This window comes from Halichoerus grypus, chromosome 14 (assembly GCF_964656455.1).
Source record: "Halichoerus grypus chromosome 14, mHalGry1.hap1.1, whole genome shotgun sequence".
In the NCBI taxonomy this organism is placed as follows: Eukaryota; Metazoa; Chordata; class Mammalia; order Carnivora; family Phocidae; genus Halichoerus; species Halichoerus grypus.
The window spans coordinates 40,870,038-40,894,538 of record NC_135725.1 but is presented as its reverse complement, the minus strand read 5'-3'; the positions used below and the strand labels follow the sequence as shown (position 1 = coordinate 40,894,538).

General features: G+C 39.7%; 1 long non-coding RNA gene across 1 annotated transcript in view; it reads left to right on the top strand.

Annotated features, from left to right (window-relative positions):
- The window catches only part of LOC144380103 (uncharacterized), a 57,914-nt gene extending 33,637 nt beyond the window's left edge, over positions 1–24,277 (top strand). The window contains exon 3 of the long non-coding RNA XR_013443914.1: positions 24,062–24,277. This is a non-coding gene — a long non-coding RNA (uncharacterized LOC144380103). The remainder of the gene's footprint in view (positions 1–24,061) is intronic.
- Positions 24,278–24,501: the final 224 nt, after the last annotated feature.

Genomic DNA, 24,501 nt, shown 5'->3' with positions numbered 1-24,501 from the left:
TTTCATTCTTAGTAATTTCAACAGTTTTCAGTTTCTTTTTTAAAAAACCCCAAAAGGTAATTTTTATGGTTATATAAAAAGGAACTGATATAAACAACAATTGCATCGAGTAGTTGAAAGTATATGGAGTTTTGGTGTTAGTTTGTGTATTCCATTAATCCCAAAGGGTTTTTTTTGTTTGTTTGTTTTTAAAGATTTTATTTATTTATCTGACAGAGAGAGAGAGAGAGAGACAGGAGAGAGGGAACACAAGTAGGGGGAGTGGGAGAGGGAGAAGCAGGCTTCCCGCCGACCAGGGAGCCCTATGCGGGGCTCGATCCCAGGACCCTGGGATCATGACCTGAGCCGAAGGCAGCCGCTTAACCGACTGAGCCACCCAGGTGCCCCAAAGGGTTTTAATTCCAGTTCAATATGTATTAGCTAACAGGTAGGCCCATTTCATGATTTCTTAGCTAGCACATCTTTGAAAGGTGGGACATAAACAATGGTATCACTTTCCTAGGAAAAAATGTCTAAAATGGTCTAGCCGGAAAAGGTTAACAGACAAGGCCGCTTTTAGCGCACATCCTGAGTAGAAGAATGAAGGAAAAGGTGGGGGGAGGGGCAAAGAATCGGAAAAGGTGAGAGAAGGAACAAGGTATTCTCATGGATGGCAGGAGGTGGTTCTTACGATCTGTGCATTGTGGGAAACTTACTCAAACTGAAATTGAAATGCAAGTCTTTTATAATTTTCAGGGGTGTGCAAACGCCATTTAAAGAGACTGGCCTAAATTAAACACTCTAAGACTTCTGAGCCTCAGTTTCCACAACGGTGAAATGGAGAGAAATAACTATTTGCAGAGTTGTTGTCAAGACTATGTACCTGGTCCCTATTAGGCACTCAAAAACATTCCTTTCAGCCACCCACTGAAAGTTAATAACCTAGATGGGTTTTCTGACTCACTGCATTTCCTGACATGGCTGATATCTTAGCTTTACAAACAGACACGTTTGCTTTGTTTGTTGGTCCAGTTGTTGCTTGCCCTGGCTGAAGGCAGTTTGTAGGGGAAACAGTGGCTTGTGTCCAGGGAAGAAATTATGAGGGGACAACAGTGGCATGAGGCAGGAACCTGGATGAACAGCATGCAAGATTTGGTAGAGATTTGGCAGCAACCCCACAAACGAGAAAAATTCCATTGTTGGAAAGGCCTTTGGAAGATTAAGAGATTCTTTGTAAGCTTGTTTGGAACAGCAGAATGGGAAGAAAAGGAGGTGGAAAGGTGGGAGAGTTGTAGGATACAGGAAATCTCTTAGAATTGCCAGAGGCCATTATCAGAGGCAACAAAGAAGAGAATCAAGGGAGAGGAACAGAGATGGAAACCTCTCAGAGAAGAAAGCTTTAATGCCCCCAGTCAGTATTTTCCAATTTAACTACTCAAGCTAGTCCTTGTTGCATTCTAGTTAACAATAGATATTTTAGGGTTAAAAGGCATTTTATTTCAATATTCACATTTTCTAAATACCCAACTTTTCCACGTAAGGTGTAGCCCTTCAGTCTCAACATGATACATGGAGCCAGATCTCATTTATCAGATTAGATTTTTTAATGTGAACCTTTTCGATGGCATGAAATGTATTTTACGAAAAGCATTTTTTTATATGATTTTCTGGTCAGGTTTTCTATGAAATCGAAATTTAAAAGAATTTACCTATAGTGGAAAAAATATTATCTAGTTCGTAAGACTTTTTGATCCATTTTTTTTTTTTTTTTAAGAAAATGAAAACAAGAGATGTGTTAAGGAAAGCCCTAATCTGTCTGGGGAGCCAGAAGGACTCGATTTTAGTCCTTGGGCTGTTATTAATTGGCTGTGAAGTTGGGGAATGTTCTCTCCTTTTTAAAGTAAGGGTGTTGACTACTGTGTTGAAGACCCTTTCAGATTTGACAGTGGAAGATCTCATGTCTGTTCCACCTCAGTGAGGATCCACAGACAAAAGTGATAATCATGCTGACATTGGGAGTAAGCTAACTAGACTACTCTTGCTTTGCTGTCTCCTGATCAACTAGGACATTCTATTTTTTTTTTTTTTTAACAGTGTTTGGGATAAAACAGTTATTCTCTAGGTAGTCTAATTTTTCAAGTGAATTTATAACTGTAATCAACATTATCAAGCATCTGAAATACATTGTGCAGAGTTTAGAGGTAACACACACACAGCATCACACTCAAATGTTCACTCCTGTCCTTTCTCCATACTCTGTTTAAATGCCTTAGGGAAACTGGGAGAATTTCATTAGAATGAATTAGAAATGGGTGCATTGGCTTGTCTACTAATTTATAGCTGCTCTAAAGATAGGGTTTAAAGCAAATGTTTTGTTTTGATTGTATATTTATAATAAACGTTACTAAATGTAAAAATCAGAATCTCACACATTCAGAATTTCATTATGTCTTTCTTTCCAATTTATTTGTAAACAAAGGTTATAAAATATCAATGTTGAAAAACAAGGAGTCCTCAAAAAGTCTGTGTTCAGAGGTTATCATTTATAGATATATACTCAGCATTATGTCATTTCTGCTTTGCTGCATTATACTATTTTCTAGAACTCTCTACTTTGTGTTAAATCTATTTAACATTATGATTTCAAAGTAACTAATCAAATAAACGAAGCAACCACATTCTTCTTTTGCTTTTGAACATGATTTTTCTCCCAATATTAATTTTTCTTTCTTCTGCACAATTACTTAACTAATGTTGTGTAATGTGGAATGAACTAGCTGGGAGAGTCAAAGACTTGGGTTCTATTTGGGCTCTGCTTTATATCTTTAAGCAAATCATTTAAACTCTTACTGCCAGCTCTCTTATCTCCAAAATGGTGTGATGGAATAAGATGATATGTATGTCTCCTTCTCCTCTGACATCCTATGATTTTATTAGTCTTTGGCAATGGGCAAATTGAGCAGAGTTTCATACTCAATAAGGCAATTTAATCAATATGAAAGGCAATCTGGATAATTTATCTCCACATTGCCTTTATTCTTAATAGCATGGTGGAAATTCTTTTTCTTTTGGTTTAGCTGGATAATTGTTTGAATTCTAGCCAAGACCATTTTGCAGCAGAATTTCAAATTTCAATTTCCACATTATCTCATTGTCCTCCTGCTCTGTTGACTGCTAATCCTGGTCTGAGGTCTTCTTTCTTTTTGAATGTAACAGTATTTTGAATCCATGAACTCCTATAGAATTGGCAACAACCTTAAAAATGAATGTGCCCATTCCATTGTGAAGTTGGCTGGGTTTGGTGCCTGTTTTTATTGCATGTTAAATTTGTGCACTGAGTCCATTCATGGGACTCATGGAGGATTCTATGACTGCTTTTAAACCAGCTGTTTCTTGTCCTCCATCCCTTTTTAAAACCATTGGAGAATTGCTTGGAATGTCAATTTTATTTCTGAGCATTTCCTGGCATGGGACAACATTGACATAGAGCATGCGTTCAGCTTTCCCAGATGAGGGGAATAATAATGAATAATAAGACTTTGACATTGCTGTGAATATTTTTTTTTACTGTGGTAAAGTGTACATAACATAAAATTTACCACTTTAACCATTTTTAGGAGTGTGGTTCTGTGGCAATGAGTAGAGTCACATTATTGTGTAATCATCACCACCATATATCTCCTGAACTTTTTCATCTTCCCAAACTAAACTTTGCATCCACTGAACAATAACTTCCTATCTGTCCCTCCTCTCAATCCCTGGAAACCACCATTTTATTTTCTGTCTTTATGAATTTGACTACTCTAGGTCCTTTACATAAGTGAAATCCTATAGTACTTGTCCTTTTGTGAGTGGCTTATTTCACTTTTATAATGTCTTCAAGGTTCATCCATGTCTTAGCATGTGTTAGAGTTTTATATTTTTTAAAGTCTGAATAATATTCCATTGAATGGATATACCACATTTTGTTTATCCATTTATTTGTTCATGGACACTTGGGTTGTTTCTACCTTTTGACTATCATGAACAATGCTGCTATGAACATTGGTGTCCATATATCTGTTTGAGTCCCTGCTTTCAGTTCTTCTGGGCATATACCCAGACATGGAATTGCTGGATTACATGGTAATTCTGACTTAAATTTTTGAGGAACTGTCCTATTGTTTTCCATAACGGCTCTACCATTACATTCCTGTCAGCAATTCACAAGGGTATAGTTATTTCAATTGTGCTTTCTGCCTTTCTTCTTACCTTTTCTCCTTTTCCTCCCCACCTCCCTCTTTCTCAGCCAAAGCTTACTACTTACCATTGACTTTAGGAAACTGAGTTACTGTTTTTTCAGCCAAACTCAAAAATAAATTATTTATGATGGTAGGAAAGTAAGGTGAACCCCAGATTTTGAGGAAACAGTGGATCCATCCCACGACAATTATTATTTTCATGTGCCCAGGTACTTGGCTAAATCTCAGACTACATCATTAGTGCAGACCCAGAGACAAGAACAAGTTTAAGTTGTAAGGAGCTTTATTAAGGCTATTAGAGAATTCGTTTCACAACCTGAGTCTTTAAGTGAGAATTATGTCCAAACGCCTTTCCAAATCTGGTATTAGCACATTTTGGATTATCAGTTGTTCTCCATATACTGTCTCCTTGTTCTCCCAACAAATGGTGGCTTTTAACTATAAGGAGAACAGACACTCTGAAAGCAGGGACTCAAAAGAACAGTTCGTTATCATCTGCTTTGGAAAAATAATCATTTCATCTCCTCAGAAGTCTTAAATGATCTCAAGATGTTGGACTCACAGGGGACTTCAGAGATAGCTAGTTCAACTCACTCATTTTAAAAATGTAGAAATTGAGACCCAGAATGGGTCTAGTGATAAGAGCTCAAACTCAAGACTCTCTACACTAAGTCCAGAGTTGGTTTTTTTTTTCTGCCAAAAAATATATAAATTGAATTCAGAAGAATTCTGACATCACTTTTCTTCTCTTAATGCTATCAATACATGACACTCAAAATGTACAGTTCAATAGAAATGCCAATGTCCTCTTTTTATAAAGGTGTGAGCGGAGAAATCAAAGTGGAAAACTGTAGCTGGTACCAGCACATGCCGAAATATGTGTAATTTCTCTGAAAAGAACATCAGCGTGAATCTTTATGAGCTCTATTATGTTGATGAAGATGCATCATGGGAAATTTTGTCCTGGAACATGGAGGCACAAATGTAGTGATGACCATGGACTTTTCTTTGCCTGGGAATTGCCGTGGGGCCAGCCTACAGACACAAGCTGGGTCATAGGGTCAGAGTTCTAGAAGATTTGGGGGAAATTGAAGTGGTATGGGGATAAGAATAGTTTTAGAATGAGTGATTGAGATAATTAAGTTGATGAGGGTTATCAGGTTAAATTACTGCTTTAAATGTGATCGATTTCAAGGGTGAAACAAGCCAGTGGTAATGAGCTTTTGCCTATGGATTGTGTCTTTAATTCTTGCTTATTTGGGGGAAGCATGATACCCTATTCAATGACTATATTGAATTAGCAATAGCTGGAGCAAGTGGAGAAAGGAAGTGCTTATCTAACTAAAAATTTAAAATAAGAGTGAAATACATTATTGAAAATATTGACAGCTTAATTTAAAAGTCTGTAAGTGATTATAATAAAGCTAGTAATTTTCCATTCAAATTCAGTCTGCTCAAGACATAGACATTACTAGTGTTTGTTCAGCAATACTAAAAGAAATCACAGAAACCCAGAAAGAATGCTGGGTATCTCTAATAATACTAGATTCAAATGCTATCTGGATTTGTTCTTAGATGGAGAATATTTTAAATAAAATGCAGGGTGTTTGCCTGAGAGCACCGATAAAAAAAGTAAATCAAACATATTTCTGTAATCATCTAATAAAAAATAACTGTCTCAAGACTGAGACACTGTTTATGGTTAATTTTTAAATTTTTTAAATTACAGACCTGGACCTCAGAGCTATCTCCATATGTAAGTTTTTTCAATTATGAAAGAGGAATGGCAGTATTCAACAAATGGTTTTCTCACAAGAGTAATAATGTATGAACGCATAAATTTAAATCCTAATAAAAGATGCTAAAAACACCACCAAGCAGTCAACACTGTAACCTAGTTTGCTATCCAGAAAGTGTCAGCCTTTTAAATCTCATTCTCCATGGGGATTTTTTATTTTTTATTTTTATTTTTTGGTTAGTTCTCATTTTTATTCTTTTCTATTGTTGTTTTTTTGTGTTACTGTTTTTACCAGCTTTTACTACTATTAATCTAAGAGATCTAGCCTGGATTAATTTTTGCTAATAATAAAGGAGGATTACAGGTAAACTGGGCCTAGTCTCATTTGTCCACACATTGCTGGCATTTATTTATTTATTTATTTGCGTATCATATGACCTCACTGATATGAGGAATTCTTCTTTTTAAAATTTTTTATTGTTATGTTAATCACCATACATTACATCATTCGTTTTAGATGTAGTGTTCCATGATTCATTGTTTGTGCATAACACCCACTGCTCCATGCAGAACGTGCCCTCTTTAATACCCATCACCAGGCTAACCCATCCTCCTACCCCCCGCCCCTCTAGAACCCTGTTTGTTTTTCAGAGTCCATCGTCTCTCATGGTTCGTCTCCCCCTCTGATTTCCCCTCCTTCATTCTTCCCCTCCTGCTATCTTCTTTTTTTTTTCTTAACATATATTGCATTATTTGTTTCAGAGGTACAGATCTGTGATTCAACAGTCTTGCACAATTCACAGCGCTCACCATAGCACATACCCTCCCCAGTGTCTATCACCCAGCCACCCCATCCCTCCCACCCCACCCCCCACTCCAGCAACCCTCAGTTTGTTTCCTGAGATTAAGAATTCCTCCTATCAGTGAGGTCATATGATACATGTCTTTCTCTGTTTGATTTATTTCGCTCAGCATAATACCCTCCAGTTCCATCCACGTTGTTGCAAATGGCAAGATCTCATTCCTTTTGATGGCTGCATAATATTCCATTGTATATATATACCACCTCTTCTTTATCCATTCATCTGTCGATGGACATCTTGGCTCTTTCCACAGTTTGGCTATTGTGGACATTGCTGCTATAAACATCGGGGTGCACGTACCCCTTCGGATTCCTACATTTGTATCTTTGAGGTAAATACCCAGCAGTGCAATTGCTGGATCATATGGTAGCTCTATTTTCAACTTTTTGAGGAACCTCCATACTGTTTTCCAGAGTGGCTGCACCAGCTTGCATTTCTACCAACAGTGTAGGAGAGTTCCCCTTTCTCCGCATCCCCGCCAACATCTGTCGTTTCCTGACTTGTTAATTTTAGCCATTCTGACTGGTGTGAGGTGGTATCTCGTTGAGGTTTTGATTTGGATTTCCCTGATGCTGGCATTTATTTTATGATAGCATGTTGCAAATTTCTCTTGGTTCTCCCAAGATTTAAATCGCACTAAATATCTTATTTTGCAGATAACTCTGTTGATATTACTGATAATAGCCAGAGTATGAATTTCAGTTATTTGATATAAAAGTATTGTTCAGTTTTAGATTTCCCCACAGCTTCATTGAGTTATGATTGAAAAAGAAAAACAATTCTGTATATTTATACAATATAATTTTTTAAAGGTGTACAACATGAGGATTTAATATACCTACACATTGTGAAGTGATTCTCACAATCAAATGAACCCATCCATCGCCTTGCAGTTACCTTTTTGTGTGTGTGTGGTGTGAACACTTATAATCTCCTCTCTTAGCAAGTTTCAGGTATACAAAAGAGTATTATTAACTAGAATCACCATGTTGTGGATTAGACCCCCCCAGAGCATATTCATCTTGTAACTTAAAAGTTTCAGTTTTATATTTTGTATAATTCACATAGTCAGGCTTGATTAGTGTGCCTGTGCTGAAATTTGATTTTGTTTAGGGCTGCCACTGAAGCGTGCTTAGTTAACACTGTTGATATGAACAATGAAGCAATCTGTCTCTACTTATTCAACCCCACATAAAACTAGATAATTACATGCCCATGAAAGTGGGAACCATGGACTGTTTGGTCGACTCTATTAAATATTAAGGGAGAACTGAAAGCAATCCAGGATTATCCTTATAATACCTTTTGGAAAATGATCAGAAAGGGTCAACAACTACAGAGATGTGAACATGTCAACGCATTTGGTTCCTATTATAGACACAGTTGATATCATTGTAGTTCAATAAATACTTCGGCTCTTAAAGCCAAAATGATTTTTTATTTCTGTATCCATGGCCCAACTTACTAGCCATTTTAAGACTTTCTTTCAAAATGTCTACTATGGACTCTTCAAACTTTATAAAACAAAGAAAAAAATAATTTTTTCCCTCCAATATGCTCTAAGAAGTTCTACAAAAGCTTCGATATGGGGAAAGGTGAAGTAAAATACCCAGTTTTTTGTTTTTTGTCTTTTTTCTTTTTGCTGCATATTACTTTTCCTTGGCATTCTCTTTTCTGCATTTGGCTAGCGTTCCTGAACTTTCTTAACTGCAAAATCTGAATCTCCAAACTGCTTATTCATTCTCCTGGAATTCTTGTTTTTAATGTTGTTTTTTAATTTTATCATGAAACCTATTTTACCTGCTCTGAACAAAGGCAACACATTCTTATTCTATCATTTTATTTGGGTCCAAACCCTAGTGTCCCTTACACCTTGTTCTCTAACCTTCTTGTCACATGTTTGTGTTTCTTCTTACCACCTATCTGTGTTCACTGTATTAACAAAGTACTGACTCCCTAAAAACGAGCTGTTTAGAAAATAAAAGAGAATGTTTCTCTTTTCCAAAGCTCCCGAAGACCTTATTAAAGCTTGTATTACTCAGAGCTGTTTTAAATTCCTTGAGGACTTTGCTTCACCTCCTATCATTTATTCTCTATCCCAAATGGAAAGCCGTATAGGAGCACTCAGAGGAACAGCTGAAATATTTATTGTAGCAAGAGGGGATGATATTCTTTATTCATAGATAGTGTGTCTCGGCAAGGAGTATTTTTTTTTTTTTTTTTTTTTGCATTTTTCTTCACTGTCAATATAGTTAGTACCAAATGTGGATCTTAGGCAGGGAGGTAGTAAGTCCATATCATGACTCTTATTTGGAGTCCGGGTCCTCCATATCTTTAAAGGAAAAGAAAGTAAGGTGTAGTATTTACTATCAAGATAAGACATCTTTTCAGCACTGTTATAAATTTGATCATGCATTCATCCAGCCATTCAATTGGCATATATTGGATTCCCAGGATGCACTGGGCTCTGTCACAGCCATGGTGATGGAGAGTTATTTAAGACATTATTCTTTTTTTTTTTTTTAATTTTTTTATTGTTATGTTAATCCCCATACATTACATCATTAGTTTTAGATATAGTGTTCCATGATTCATTGTTTGTGCATAACACCCAGTGCTCCATGCAGAACGTGCCCTCCTCAATACCCATCACCAGGCTAACCCATCCTCCCAACCTCCTCCCCTCTAGAACCCTCAGTTTGTTTTTCAGAGTCCATTGTCTCTCATGGTTCTTCTCCCCCTCCGATTTCGCCCCCTTCATTCTTCCCCTCCTGCTACATTCTTCTTCTTTTTTTTTTCTTTCTTAACATATATTGCATTATTTGTTTCAGAGGTACAGATCTGAGATTCAACAGTCTTGCACAATTCACAGCGCTTACCAGAACACATACCCTCCCCAGTGTCCATCACCCAGTCACCCCATCCCTCCCACCCCACCCCCCACTCCAGCAACCCTCAGTTTGTTTCCTGAGATTAAGAGTTCCTCATATCAGTGAGGTCATATGATACATGTCTTTCTCTGTTTGACTTATTTCGCTCAGCATAATACCCTCCAGTTCCATCCACGTCGTTGCAAATGGCAAGATCTTATTCCTTTTGATGGCTGCATAATATTCCATTGTATATATATACCACCTCTTCTTTATCCATTCATCTGTTGATGGACATCTTGGCTCTTTCCACAGTTTGGCTATTGTGGACATTGCTGCTATAAACACCGGGGTGCACGTAGCCTTTCGGGTCCTTACTTTTGTATCTTTGGGGTAAAAACCCAGTAGTGCAATTGCTGGATCATATGGTAGCTCTATTTTCAACTTTTTGAGGAACCTCCATACTGTTTTCCAGAGTGGCTGCACCAGCTTGCATTCCCACCAACAGTGTAGGAGGGTTCCCCTTTCTCCGCATCCCCGCCAACATCTGTCATTTCCTGACTTGTTAATTTTAGCCATTCTGACTGGTGTGAGGTGGTATCTCATTGAGGTTTTGATTTGGATTTCCCTGATGCCGAGTGATATCGAACACTTTTTCATGTGTCTGTTGGCCATTTGGATGTGTTCTTTGGAAAAATGTTTGTTCATGTCTTCTGCCCATTTCTTGATTGGATTCTTTGTTCTTTTGGTGTTGAGTTTGATGAGTTCTTTATAGATTTTGGATACTAGCCCTTTATCTGATATGTCATTTGCAAATATCTTCTCCCATTCTGTCAGTTGTCTTTTGGTTTTGTTGACTGTTTCCTTTGCTTTGCAAAAGCTTTTTATCTTGATGAAGTCCCAATAGTTCATTTTTGCCCTTGCTTCCCTTGCCTTTGGCGATGTTTCTAGGAAGAAGTTGCTGCGGCTGAGGTCGAAGAGGTTGCTGCCTGTGTTCTCCTTTAGGATTTTGATGGACTCCTGTCTCACATTGAGGTCTTTCAACCATTTGGAGTCTATTTTTGTGTGTGGTGTAAGGAAATGGTCCAGTTTCATTCTTCTGCATGTGGCTGTCCAATTTTCCCAACACCATTTGTTGAAGAGACTGTCTTTTTTCCATTGGACATTCTTTCCTGCTTTGTCAAAGATTAGTTGACCATAGAGTTGAGGGTCCATTTCTGGGCTCTCTATTCTGTTCCATTGATCTATGTGTCTGTTTTTGTGCCAGGACCATACTGTCTTGATGATGACAGCTTTGTACTAGAGCTGGAAGTCTGGAATTGTGATGCCGCCAGCTTTGCTTTTCTTTTTCAACATTCCTCTGGCTATTCGGGGTCTTTTCTGGTTCCATACAAATTTTAGGATTATTTGTTCCATTTCTTTGAAGAAAGTGGATGGTATTTTGATGGGGATTGCATTGAATGTGTAGATTGCTCTAGGTAGGATTGACATCTTCACAATATTTGTTCTTCCAATCCATGAGCATGGAACATTTTTCCATTTCTTTGTGTCTTCCTCAATTTCTTTCATGAGTATTTTATAGTTTTCTGAGTACAGATCCTTTGCCTCTTTGGTTAGCTTTATTCCTAGGTATCTTATGGTTTTGGGTGCCATTGTAAATGGGATCGACTCCTTAATTTCTCTTTCTTCTGACTTGTTGTTGCTGTATAGGAATGCCACTGATTTCTGTGCATTGATTTTATATCCTGCCACTTTACTGAATTCCTGTATGAATTCTAGCAGTTTTGGGGTGGAGTCTTTGGGATTTTCCACATAAAGTATCATATCATCTGCAAAGAGTGAGAGTTTGACTTCTTCTTTGCCAATTTGGATGCCTTTGATTTCTTTTTGTTGTCTGATTGCTGTGGCTAGGACTTCCAATACTATGTTGAATAACAGTGGTGATAGTGGACATCCCTGCCGCGTTCCTGACCTTAGGGGGAAAGCTCTCAGTTTTTCCCCATTGAGAATGATATTCGCTGTAGGTTTTTCATAGATGGCTTTTATGATATTGAGGTATGTACCCTTTATGCCTATACTCTGAAGAGTTTTGATCAAGAAAGGATGCTGTACTTTGTCAAATGCTTTTTCTGCATCTATTGAGAGGATCATATGATTCTTGTTCTTTCTTTTGTTAATGTATTGTATCACGTTGATTGATTTGCGGATGTTGAACCAACCTTGCAGCCCAGGGATAAATCCGACTTGGTCGTGGTGAATAATCCTTTTAATGTACTGTTGGATCCTATTGGCTAGTATTTTGGTGAGAATTTTTGCATCCATGTTCATCAGGGATATTGGTCTGTAATTCTCCTTTTTGATGGGGTCTTTGTCTGGTTTTGGGATCAAGGTAATGCTGGCCTCATGAAACGAGTTTGGAAGTTTTCCTTCCATTTCTATTTTTTGGAACAGTTTCAGAAGGATAGGTATTAATTCTTCTTGAAATGTTTGGTAGAATTCCCCTGGGAAGCCATCTGGCCCTGGGCTTTTGTGTTTGGGGAGATTTTTGATGACTGCTTCTATTTCCTTAGTGGTTATAGGTCTGTTCAGGTTTTCTATTTCTTCCTGGTTCAGTTTTGGTAGTTGATACATCCATTACTTCCAGGTTATCTAATTTGCTGGCATAGAGTTGCTCATAATATGTTCTTATAATTGTTTGTATTTCTTTGGTGTTGGTTGTGATCTCTCCTCTTTCATTCATGATTTTGTTGATTTGGGTCATTTCTCTTTTCTTTTTGATAAATCTGGCCAGGGGCTTATCAATCTTGTTAATTCTTTCAAAGAACCAGCTCCTAGTTTCGTTGATCTGTTCTACTGTTCTTTTGGTTTCTATTTCATTGATTTCTGCTCTGATCTTTATTATTCCTCTTCTCCTGCTGGGTTTAGGCTTTATTTGCTGTTCTTTCTCCAGCTCCTTTAGGTGTAGGGTTAGGTTGTGTACTTGAGACCTTTCTTGTTTCTTGAGAAAGGCTTGTATTGCTATATACTTTCCTCTTAGGACTGCCTTTGCTGTATCCCAAAGATTTTGAATAGTTGTGTTTTCATTTTAATTGGTTTCCATGAATTTTTTTAATTCTTCTTTAATTTCCTGGTTGACCCATTCATTCTTCAGTAGGATGCTCTTTAGCCTCCATGTATTTGAGTTCTTTCTGACTTTCCTCTTGTGATTGAGTTCTAGTTTCAAAGCATTGTGGTCTGAAAATAGGCAGGGGATGATCCCAATCTTCTGGTACCTGTTGAGACCTGATTTATGACCTAGGATGTGATCTATTCTGGAGAATGTTCCATGGGCACTAGAGAAGAATGTGTATTCCGTTGCTTTGGGATGGAATGTTCTGAATATGTCTATGAAGTCCATTTGGTCCAGTGTGTCATTTAAAGTCTTTATTTCCTTGTTGATCTTTTGCTTAGACGATCTGTCCATTTCAGTGAGGGGGGTGTTAAAGTCCCCCACTATTATTGTATTGTTGTCAATATGTTTCTTTGCTTTTGTTATTAATTGCCTTATATAATTGGCTGCTCCCATGTTAGGGGCATAGATATTTACAATTGTTAGATCTTCTTGTTGGATAGACCCTTTAAGTAGGATATAGTGTCCTTCCTCATCTCTTATTACAGTCTTTGGTTTAAAATCTAATTTGTCTGATATAAGGATTGCCACCCCAGCTTTCTTTTGGTGTCCATTAGCATGGTAAATGGTTTTCCACCCCCTCACTTTCAATCTGGGGGTGTCTTTGGGTCTAAAATGAGTCTCTTGCAGACAGCATATCGATGGGTCTTGTTTTTTAATCCAATCTGATAGCCTGTGTCTTTTGATTGGGGCATTTAGCCCATTTACATTCAGGGTAACTATTGAAAGATAGGAATTCAGTGCCATTGTATTGCCTGTAAAGTGACTGTTAGTGTATATTGTTTGTGTTCCTTTCTGGTCTATGTTGCTTTTAGGCTCTCTCTTTGCTTAGAGGACCCCTTTCAATATTTGTTGTAGGGCTGGTTTCGTGTTTGCAAATTCCTTTAGTTTTTGTTTGTCCTGGAAGCTTTTTATCTCTCCTTCAATTTTCAATGACAGCCTAGCTGGATATAGTATTCTTGGCTGCATATTTTTCTCATTTAGTGCTCTAAATATGTCCTGCCAGTCCTTTCTGGCCTGCCAGGTCTCTGTGGATAAGTCTGTTGCCAATCTAATGTTTCTACCATTGTAGGTTACATATCTCTTCTCCCGAGCTGCTTTCAGGATTTTCTCTTTGTCTCTGAGACTCGTAAGTTTTACTATTAGATGTCGGGGTGTTGACCTATTTTTATTGATTTTGAGAGGGGTTCTCTGTGCTTCCTGGATTTTGATGCCTGTTTCCTTCCCCAAATTAGGGAAGTTCTCTGCTATAATTTGCTCCATTATACCTTCTGCCCCTCTCTCTCTTTCTTCTTCTTCTGGGATCCCAATTATTCTAATGTTGTTTCGTCTTATGGTATCGTTTATCTCTCGAATTCTGCCCTCATGATCCAGTAGTTGTTTATCTCTCTTTTTCTCAGCTTCTTTATTTTCCATCATTTGGTCTTCTATCTCACTGATTCTTTCTTCTGCCTCATTTATCCTAGCAACTCTATGCCAGCAAATTAGATAACCTGGAAGTAATGGATGTATCAACTACCAAAACTGAACCAGGAAGAAATAGAAAACCTGAACAGACCTATAACCACTAAGGAAATAGAAGCAGTCATCAAAAATCTCCCCAAACACAAAAGCCCAGGGCCAGATGGCTTCCCAGGGGAATTCTACCAAACATTTCAAGAAGAATTAATACCTATCCTTCTGAAACTGTTCCAAAAAATAGAAATGGAAGCAGTTAGCGCCCCCATATTTGATTGCACCTCATTGATAGCCTTTTTGATTTCTACTTGGTTAGATTTTAGTTCCTTTACTTCTCCAGAAAGGGTTTCTCTAATAACTTCCATGTTTTTTTCAAGCCCAGCTAGTATCTTTAAAGTGATGATTCTGAACTCTAGATCTGACATCATACTAATGTCCGTATTGAGTAGGTCCCTGGCAGTCGGTACTACCTCTTGTTCTTTTTGTTGAGGTGATTTTTTCCGTCTTGTCATTTTGTGCAGAGGAGAATAGATTAATGAGAGAACAAAATGCTAGCAGTGTAACAACGTCCCCAGAAAATATACTCTAAACAAATCAGAAAAGACCTGAAGCAGTGGGAAAAGAAAGGGAAAGAGAGAAAAAAGAAAAGGAAAGAAAAAAAGAAAAAAGAAAAAGATAAAGATAAAAACAAACAAAAGCAGAACAAAACAAAACAAAACAAAAACAGAATGTGATCAAATATGATCAGGCTGGATTATAGATCAGTGCCACACACTAGATTTTGGGTGTATTTTGGTCTGTTAAAAGAAAGTCCCTCCCAAAATTTTAAAGAAAGAAAAACTTATATATGTACAAAAATAAGGGTTGATATGATGAAGGGATGGAATATGACTGTAAAGATGGAAATTATAAAAAATTTTAAAAAAGGATTTGATAAGTTGTTTGAAAAAAGAAAGAAGAGGATTAAAAAAAAAAAAAAGAAAGCAAAAAGGGAGAGAATGTGATCAGGCAGGGGAGTAGAAAAAAACCATACACTAGAGATTTAGAGTATATTTTGATCTGTTAGAAGAAACTATCTCAAGATTTTAAAGAGAGAACAACTTATATATATATATGCCAAAAATACGGGTAACTACTATGAAGGGATAGAATATGACTTTAAAAATGAAAAATAAAAATGTTTTTTTTTAAAAAAGGGATTGATAAGATGTTGGTTGAAAAAGGGAAAAAGAAAAATTCAAAAAAAAAGAAAAAAGGAAAAAAGAAAAAAAGACAGTTAAAAAAAATAATTAACTTTGAAAGACTTAAGAATCATGGTAAAAAAGCCATGAAATCTATGTGCAGTATTCCCCTAGCGCTGGAGTTCTGCCATTCTCATTGATCGGTAAACTTGGTCTTGGCTGGCTGTTCTCGCTGATCTTCTGGGGGAGGGGCCTGTTGCCGTGGTTCCCAAATGTCTTTGCCGGAGGCAAAATTGCCCCGCCCTTGCCGGTCCGGGCTAAGTAATCTGCTCGGGTTTGCTCTCCGGAGCTTTTGTTCCCTGCAAGCTTTCCGTACAGCTTTGGAGGCGGAGAGTGAAAATGGCGGCCTCCCAGTCTCCGCCCCGGCGGAGCCGAGAACTCGGGGTCCCGCTCCTCAGCGAGCCCCCAGAGAAAAGCAGTCAGTCACTCCCATCTCCCCGGTCTCCGGCCACACTCCGCGCTCACCCGGCCTGTGACCGCGCCTTTCTATCTGGCACCCGACCCCGGGTGGAGTCTCCAAACCCAGCAGATCCCCGCGGTGCGCTCCCGCACCTCTCCTCCCGGGGGAAGAAGGTGAGTCTCCCCGGATCTGCCGCTTGTTGGGTCCCTGCTGGAGGAGCAGTGGCCCGACTGTGCCGCGGATCACGGTTTATAGGAACCCCCAGCTGAGAGCCCGCGCCTGGGCTCCGTCTCTGCAGCCGGCTTCCCTGCTCCGATACCTGGGAGCTCTGCCGCACTCAGGCACCCCCGGTCTTTCTGTGACCCCGAGGGTCCTGAGACCACACTGTCCCGCGAGGGTTCCACCCCCCACTTCGCCACCAGAGTGACGTCCCTCAGCGGAGCCGACTTCTAAAAATTCCGATTTTGTGCTCCGTGGCTCTATCACTTGCCAGAAGCGGCCGACGGAGGCCCCTCCCCCGCCATCTATCCTCCCGAATAACGCCTTGGATTCACTTCTCCGCACGTCCTACCTTCCAGAAAGTGGTCGCTTTTCTGTTCAGAGAGTTGTTGCTATTCTTTTCTTCGATCTCCTGTTGAGTTTGTAGGTGTTCAGAATGGTTTGATCCCTATCCAGCTGAATTCCTGAGAGGAGACGAAATCCAGGTCTCCTACTCCTCCGCCATCTTGCTCCGCCCCCTAAGACATTATTCTTGTTCTTAAAAATCTTCTTGACAACTTGAAAAGAGAGGCATGTGTAAATACAAAGCAGTGTGCCCAAAAATGGTGTACAAAAGTTGTCATGAGAGCATATTTCTGTCCACATATTTTTGTGAAATGCCCCAGAGTATTCTCAACTCATAGGTTCATCTAAGAATTGCCCTGTGCAACCTCCAGTCTGAGGAAGATGATTTATGATCTTTTAAATCATTTATTTAAAAGCTCAGCTAAAGCCAGACAGATGTCGGGGTTTCGGCATTAGGTCTGTGGTCCTGGGTGCTTGTTAGACAGTGGATGTCCTTATTTCTGCTCATGCCTGTGGCCGTCACAGTTACCAGCCTTATGTTAACATTGGCTGGAGTTCTGGCTCTGTGGCCCTCAGGCAAACCCCAAATTGGTTAGCCTTGTTTTCTGGGTGACTGATCTGTCACTGCAGAGGCCATCACGGAAGCAGCCGGAAATGCCCACTTTCTCCCATTAGCCTGTCTACAGCTGTCTACAACTCTCACTTCTCTCGCCACCATTTAGTTCAGGTGACCGCTACCCCTGCACTTGGCATCCCTGTTCTTCTTGCGCTGGCTCACACTGAGCTGGTACTTCTTGAGGGTCTTCTGGGGAGTGGTGAGTTTCTATAGATATACTGACCCATGGGTTGGGTTAACCTTTTGCATTTCAGAGAAAAGCAGCACCAAAGAAAAACTGAACTTTCTCTAAGACAAATGTCTCTCAGGCTTTTTAAAAAAAATGGAGCCACTTACCAGCACATAGGCGGAAACTGTCATGGCTGGCTCCCTCACCTAGGAGGCTGAATTTTGACTGAAATACATTCACTTTATTTTGCTGAGTGATAAGAACAATCAAGTTGGATCTCATCTTCAAATTGTGTCAAGAAGATGGCTTGAGGAGATTCTGTCCCCATCTTTAGCCCTGTTGGTGATCTCTCCTCCCTTTTTGATAAAGTCCAGAGCCAGATAGAGGCTGAGGAGCGAAGCATCATCAGGGAATTGTCTGATCGTATAGGAACAGTTAAGTTCCAGAGAAAACAGAAGAGAAAATATTTGCCCATTTATTTTGGTCAGTAAAGAAATGCTTTGACTCACCTGACTTTATTTTTTCTTGCCATTAAGAATTATAAGCCTAGAACGTTTGGGAGAGTCTGGGATCTTATACTTTTGAAACTAAGTTACATCCGTCCACATTGCCTCAAAAGACAGACATTTTGAGGTATACAGGGGCTATCATGATTGTTCTGGAGAAAACGGAGTTTGGTTGTATAACGAGACATTCAAAATTACATCAGGCATGAGTTTTTCTGTGATTCAAGGGAATCCTTTGGTGATCAAATCCTTTCATGAAGAGTCTGTCATGGGTGTGCCCTAGTAGCTAATCTAGATCCTACAGGTCCAAGTCCATGTTCCTCTGCAACAGAAGCACCTTTTTTTCCCCCCCTGGTTACTAGCATGTATTTGGGAGATCCTGCTCCCTATTTAATGGGATTGAAATCACCCTAGGATTCATCTTCATTATCCTAGCAATATAGGTGATCGAACCATGAGAAATGACGAATATTCAGCAAGTTTTGATCTGGGAAAATGGCAATTTCATGTCTGTAGAGTTAATACCCCCTGACCTCTGATCTAGTCCGTCTGGTCTGTCCCGGGTAGTGCTCCAGATGTTACACCAGAGCAGTTCACCATGGCCACTGGCACTCCACGTCTTCCCGAAGGGCTGAGATGCTCGTGGCCTCTCCAAGCATGCATCTTCTCCAGGTGTCCCCACTGGTGCGAACTGCACACATGCTTGCATGCTTACTGATTTATGTCCAGCCACCAGCTGTTCCATCACACACACAGACACACACATTTTGAGAGCAAATGTTAATTCAGGAATAGGGAGCAAGAGAAATTGCCCCGTAATTGGAAAGGCTGCTGCTTTCACAAAGAAGTTAGTACCTAACATTTTTACATAGAGCTGTGCGAGTTCCTTTGATTCATCTCCTCGCTTCCATAGCCATCCCCTTGGCTACAGAATGACCCAGCCAGAAACTTGAAATGGATGCATTGGAAGGGAACCATTTTTTATTTTCAACAGAACCTATCTACCACTCCAGATCCTGTGTGGTGGTGAGGATGAAAACAGACCATGGCAATGTCCTCGTTAATTCTGTATGAGTAACGGCTGTTCGCAGTTATGGTTCAACAAACATTTTGTTCCATGCATCGTAGCCCATTTGCCCTCCCTCTTTATTTCATCTGCTCTTCTCTGTATTACGAGCAAGTAGGCTGAGGTTTGGACGTTTTGTCACTAATGAGGGTTTCTGGCCACATGCAGATGGCCATTCAACTGTTGGGTGCAGGTAAGTCCCTAAGTCCCAGTCTTGACTGTTTAGCAGTAAAAGAAAACTTCAGATTATTTGGAAAACACCATCTGATGGGTCACTAGGCTTTTCCCTACACATCACATCATCCCATAGAACAAAAGCAGCATGGTAAGGTAGAAGACGACTGGACATGGAGTCTTACTCAGTTCTCTCCTTGGGTTCTGATCTCTCTTATTGCTAGCAGGGGAAAGCTTGGGCAAGCCACTGAACCATCATCAGTCTCTGTTTCTTGATTCATTGTGGAGATTCAATGAGAAAATAATAATAATATCTAAGATCTGTTGAGCAGATATATATATAATGAATATATACATAATATATAAATATATTAACAAATTAAATCAAATAATGAATATATAATACAATAAATAAATTAAATCTGCTCATATATATTTTTTTCTTTTTTTATTATTATGTTATGTTAATGACCGTACATTACATCATTAGTTTTTGATGTAGTGTTCCATGATTCATTGCGTAAAACACCCAGTGCTCCATGCAGAATGTGCCCTCTTTAATACCCATCACCAGGCTAACCCATCCCCCCCACCCCCTCCCCTCTAGAACCCTCAGCTTTTTTCTCAGAGTCCATAGTCTCTCATGGTTCGTCTCCCCCTCCGATTTCCCCCCCTTCATTCTTCCCCTCCTGCTATCTTCTTCTTCTTCTTTTTTTTTTTTTTTAACATATAATGTATTATTTGTTTCAGAGGTACAGGTCTGTGATTCAACAGTCTTACACAATTCACAGCGCTCATCATAGCACATACCCTCCCCAGTGTCTATCACCCAACCACCCCATCCCTCCCACCCTCAGTTTGTTTCCTGAGATTAAGAATTCCTCATATCAGTGAGGTCATATGATACATGTCTTTCTCTGATTGACTTATTTCGCTCAGCATAATACCCTCCAGTTCCATCCATGTTGTTGCAAATGGCAAGATTTCATTCCTTTTGATGGCTGCATAATATTCCAAGTATATATACACCACTTCTTCTTTATCCATTCATCTGTCGATGGACATCTTGACTCTTTCCACAGTTTGGCTATTGTGGACATTGCTGCTATAAACATCAGGGTGCACGTACCCCTTCAGATCCCTACATTTATATCTTTGGGGTAAATACCCAGTAGTGCAATTGTTGGATCGTACGGTAGCTCTATTTTCAACTTTTTGAGGAACCTCCATACTGTTTTCCAGAATGGCTGCATCGTTTTGCATTCCCACCAACAGTGTAGGAGGGTTCCGCTTTCTCTGCATCCCTGCTAACATCTGTCGTTTCCTGACTTGTTAATTTTAGCCATTCTGACTGGTGTAAGGTGATATCTCATTGAGGTTTTGATTTGGATTTCCCTGATGTTGAGTGATGTTGAGCACTTTTTCATGTGTCTGTTGGCCATTTGGATGTCTTCTTTGGAAAAATGTCTGTTCATGTCTTCTGCCCATTTCTTGATTGGATCATTTGTTCTTTGGGTGTTGAGTTTGATAAGTTCTTTATAGATTTTGGATACTAGCCCTTTATCTGATATGTCATTTGCAAATATCTTCTCCCATTCTGTCGGTTGTCTTTTGGTTTTGTTGACTGTTTCTTTTGCTGTGCAAAAGCTTTTTATCTTGGTGAAGTCCCAATAGTTCCTTTTTGCCCTTGCTTCCCTTGCCTTTGGCGATGTTTCTAGGAAGAAATTGCTGCAGCTGAGGTCAAAGAGGTTGCTGCCTGTGTTCTCCTTTAGGATTTTGATGGACTCCTGTCTCACATTGAGGTCTTTCAACCATTTGGAGTCTATTTTTGTGTGTGGTGTAAGGAAATGGTCCAGTTTCATTCTTCTGCATGTGGCTGTCCAATTTTCCCAACACCATTTGTTGAAGAGACTGTCTTTTATCCATTGGACATTCTTTCCTGCTTTGTTGAAGATTAGTTGACCATAGAGTTGAGGGTCCATTTCTGGGCTCTCTATTCTGTTCCATGGATCTCTGTGTCTGTTTTTGTGCCAGGACCATACTGTCTTGATGATGACAGCTTTGTAATAGAGCTGGAAGTCCGGAATTGTGATGCCGCCAGCTTTTCTTTTCTTTTTCAACATTCCTCTGGCTATTCAGGGTCTTTTCTGGTTCCATACAAATTTTAGGATGATTTGTTCCATTTCTTTGAAAAAAGTTGATGGTATTTTGATAGGGATTGCATTGAATGTGTAGATTGCTCTAGGTAGCATAGACATATTCATTAGTATTTGTTCTTCCAATCCATGAGCATGGAACATTTTTGCATTTCTTTGTGTCTTCCTCAATTTCTTTCATGAGTATTCTATAGTTTTCTGAGTACAGATTCTTTGCCTCTTTGGTTAGATTTATTCCTAGGTATCTTATGGTTTTGGGTGCAATTGTAAATGGGATTGACTCCTTAATTTCTCTTTCTTCTGTGTTGTTGGTGTATAGGAATGCCACTGATTTCTGTGCATTGATTTTATATCCTGCCATTTTAGTGAATTCCTGTATGAGTTCTAGCAGTTTTGGGGTGGAGTCTTTTGGGTTTTCGTATCATATCATATCATATCACCTGCAAAGAGTGAGAGTTTGACTTCTTCTTTGCCGATTTGGATGCCTTTTATTTCTTTTTGTTGTCTGATTGCTGTGGCTAGGACTTCTAGTACTATGTTGAATAGCAGTGGTGATAGTGGACATCCCTGCCATGTGCTCATATATTTTTAATCAACCCTATGGGGTAGGTACTCTTATTATCCTCATTTGGTGGATGAGAAACGTGGGGAGGACAGGGAAGTTACTTGTCCAGAATCACATAGCCAGAAGTGAAGGAGCCAGGATTTGACTCCTGTATGTCTAGCTTTGGAGTCACGAATTTCATCACTATCTTTTACATGAATATAGAAGGTATACTATGAGGCATAAAACACACATCAACTCGAAATGTGACCTCTAGCCTGACTGAGAACCCTAAGAAACCGAATCAAGTAAGCTCACCTGCAGGCTTCCCTTAGTCTTGTTTCTCCTTGACAAACGCTCTCCCTTTCTTAAAGAATTTTCTCCCTTACCATTTGAAAAATTGAGACACTTTCTGAGGCAGGTGCTGGTCAGAGCGTGAACTCCCCCATCTCCCTCTCAAGTTACTGTCAGACGTGTTGTGATATGAGTGAGTCGGCTTTCAACACCACCCTGTCCAGTCTTTGGTGCTCAATTCGGGAATGTTCTCAGTGTCCCTGACCAGCGGCCCTGGATGGTCTAGCTCCCTCAAAGCCCTTTTCTTTCCCTCCTCCCTTTCGTAACACATTTTCTTGGAACCTTCTCTTCTGACTCATTCTCTCCAGCTCCGATGGCTTGCCTCCTTACTTGCTTGCTTATGTCATTTCAAGACTACATACTTGGGTTCTTAAGTTGGATAGTCTAAAATTATAGTGGCAGAACTTATGGACTTCTCCTAGGCAACTCACATGAGCTTATGAGAAGTCTTTTGGAAACAGTAGTGGAAAGAACACAAGTTTTGGAGGCAAAGTTATGTTCAGATTCTATCTCTACCACTTTCTAGTTCTGTGCCGTGAGGCAACTCTTTTAACTTTGCTGATTCTCAATCTCTTTATCTGTAAAAATGGGATTAATAATAATAGTGGCTCAAGCATCCTGAATATTTTATCAGGAGGTAGGAACTGGGCTACGCATTTATGTTAGGTCAGTTTTTCATCACAACATGCTATGCAGTGGGTCTCAATCTATATAGGTGGGACCTGAGCCTTTAAAGGCTGAGGATAAACAAATTAGCTAAGGTCTGATGGACGGGGAATGCTGGAGCCTGAATTCAAACCCAGATCTGTCAGACCAGAGAGTTTGTATTCTTATCTTTTAGTGAATACTTATTGTCTCCTTTATGTTATATACACTAATAACTTCTTAAGATACTTACTTGTAAGATCTAAATGAAATAATGTAGGGGTGCCTGCGTGGCTCAGTCGGTTGAGCATCTGCCTTTGGCTCAGGTCATGATCCCAGGGTCCTGGGATGGAGCCCCACGTCAGGCTCCCTGCTCAGTGGGGAGTCTGCTTCTCCCTCTCTCTCTGCCTCTCTCCCCGCTCATGCTTCTTCTTTCTCTTTCTCAAATGAATAAATAAAATCTTAAAAAAAATGAAATAATGTATATAATGTATCCAGCATAGAGCCAAATACATTTTCTTAAGAAATATCAGGCTGCCTCTCCCCTGCACTTTCCCAAAGGCTCTCCACTGATGGGAAAATCAGCTTTGGCAGGCAAGATAGGGGAGCTATTTTTGGCTGGGCGAGTGGGGCTGGAGAAGAGGAGAACCAGGAGCTTTTCTGCATGTCAAATCAAACCAGGGTGGCAGTTTTCAACTCTGTCTATATAGAGGCCTGGCTGGCCTTGTTGGTTATGTCTTTATATAGACTCTCATGTCCCTTTTTGAACCCTGTAACCGGAGAAAGAGTGAACAACTGGAGGAAAAATGAAAAAGATGAACGGATTAAAGTATATTTGCAAGAAATTCCTATAGGAATTGGGGCTACTTAGCCTGGTGAAGAGAAGACTGTGGGTACAGAATTCTTTGTGTAAAGGATTCTATTATCGATAATGGCAGCATGTATTTCTCTAAAGGTGAGAGGCTGGATGTGATGACATCCAAGTCCTATGAGAACCTAAGATTTCACATCCATGAAAATGAAGAATGGACAGTTAAGATTAGAATATAAATTTCAGAACCATAAGGACTTAAAGACAGTGAAAACCTGATATTTAGTTTTTTTTTTTTTTTGGATAGTTTAGTTATATGTATTATAGATCTTTCCTTCTTCCTGTGCTTGCAGCCTGTTTAGTTGGGAAATACTCATGTGTGTCCCAAAGTAAAGCTCTTTGAATGCTTCATTGAAGTAAAAGAAAAAAAAAATCTGTGCTTGCTTTTCATATTAAGGCACAATTCCCCTTCCCTCCCCTCTGCTTACATTCCACAGTTAGCCCTAGTTACACAGCCACAGCTAACTCCAAGTGTGGCTGGGAAATGTAGCCTATCTGCATGACCATGAGGAAGAGGGAGACATTTTGGTGAACAGCCGACACTCGTTGCTGTACAAACTTAGAACCCATCTCATGACAAGTTACCAGCGCTCACATAAAGTCAGCCTGTTCTGCCGCACCAGTTCTGCATCCATAAAGATCCCAGAAGCCCTGCTCAAGGTACTGTAAGATTTAACTTCCCAGATTTCTATATTGGACTGTCTTATCCACCACCCTTCCGTTCTTCTTGCCTCTACCCACCTTGCTTGCATATCAACGGCTCCGGGGGCTACTCCCTACCCTACACATGCTCTAGGCTATGAGTCAACAGAATGTGGGCCCAGGGGCCAAATCCAGCCTGCTGGCTGTGGTAGTACGGCCCATGAACTAAGAATGG